This window comes from Solanum tuberosum, unplaced genomic scaffold, assembly GCF_000226075.1.
Source record: "Solanum tuberosum cultivar DM 1-3 516 R44 unplaced genomic scaffold, SolTub_3.0 contig00713, whole genome shotgun sequence".
NCBI classification, from domain to species: domain Eukaryota; kingdom Viridiplantae; phylum Streptophyta; class Magnoliopsida; order Solanales; family Solanaceae; genus Solanum; species Solanum tuberosum.
Window position 1 is genome coordinate 1 of NW_006241341.1, and position 1,545 is coordinate 1,545.

A 1,545-nucleotide genomic window follows, 5' to 3' on the forward strand; every position below is an offset into this window, starting at 1 on the left:
TAAAACTTGTCTTACCAATCTACCAACAAAAGTGAGTTACTCTAATTTGAAGATGAGCAGTAAATTGGTTCAGCACACACAGCCCACTTGAATGAAAAGTAACTATGAGAATAATTTTAACCGTAGAAAGCAGACAATTATATTACATCAATTAGTTAACCACAAAAGCACTTTGTTGACGTGGTCAAACCTAAATTCTTTTTACCAATTGCAATTTTGAAGAATAACGTAAGATTTGTGACAACACTTACTGACTGGAATTCAAAACAAATTATCTACTGGTCTCAGTAGATATTACTTCCCAAGAATCCACTCTCAAGGTTTCACACCATCAATAGTCGGAGTGATACCTCTGCTATTCTTCACATAGGCCACATATTCACCATAGTGCATAGTAAATAACGTGCTCTGATAACGAGCTAGATGGATTCGCTTTCTCAGTGATTCAGTTATAATTCCATCGTAACCGGCTTTTCTTACGAGTCAATTGCTTCAATCTGTGTCCAGCCTGGGGACAAAATTCACGAAGTTCATCATAGAAATTAGCCGAATTCAGAAGTGCCAGACAAGCTTAACGGAAAAAAAATGATGCACCACATTCTTGTCAGCGATGAGGCTGAGAGACAAAAATCACCTTCGTGAACAGCAATCTCAGGCAGGTATGTGGCACTTCTCCTTGCTTTATAATCAGGGTCAGTAAATTCAATAATCATTCCATGCCTTCCCACCTGGAGGAACCCACTACATTCTTCAGAATATAGACTAGTACATCCAATAAAGGAACAAAATAGTGTAGGAGAGAGAAATGCAGGTAGACGACATTTTTATCTATTGTGTCAAAAGCAATAATGAGAATCTTTGCAGTGGAATCATGATCACCTAACCATGTACAAGAACATAAGAGTATCATGTATGACATAGGAAAGTCATCTGACAATTAATCTTACAATCTGGATTGTGGGCAAGAAAAGACAACTTCTGTTTGAGCTTCAATTCACATGATTTTGGAAGATCTATGAGTCCATGGACAACTGATCAAGTCAACATGTTCCAAATACAAATTTTGAAGAGTACCTCTATCCAAAGAAAAGTAAACAATTGTATCTAATCTACGTTCATAGGATCTCCTAGGGATTACACAATGAATGTAATGTTCCAAAAGAAAACAAGCTTCTTTGTCTTTTTTGCCCATCCAATCTGAGTGTGGATTAGGGAAGCATTTCTTCTTATTAGAAATATTTTGCTGCTCATGAATTTGGTAGACTACACGATGATGCAATATAATAACAGAAAGATATGTCAAGCATACATATATCCCCCTTGCTTTAAGAAACAGAGCAAGTTTGAAAGTAATACCTCCTAGTCAAGGTAGTTGGCTGCAGTTTATTAATTAGTTAGAATGGAAACTGTACATTCTAGAAAAGGTAATTCTTTAGCTTGTATTGGGGGGAAATGGTGGTCCCTGAGAGCACTGCAAATGGATTTTAATTTCAGTTAAAATATAACTATGAATATGATGTCACATGATATGATAAGCTTTAGTGT

The 1,545-nt window shown here is 36.2% G+C and overlaps 1 pseudogene; it reads right to left on the reverse strand.

The window, feature by feature from the left end:
- Positions 1-315: 315 nt before the first annotated feature.
- LOC102601047 (uncharacterized protein At2g38710-like) lies at positions 316-1,485 on the reverse strand (annotated as a pseudogene).
- Positions 1,486-1,545: the final 60 nt, after the last annotated feature.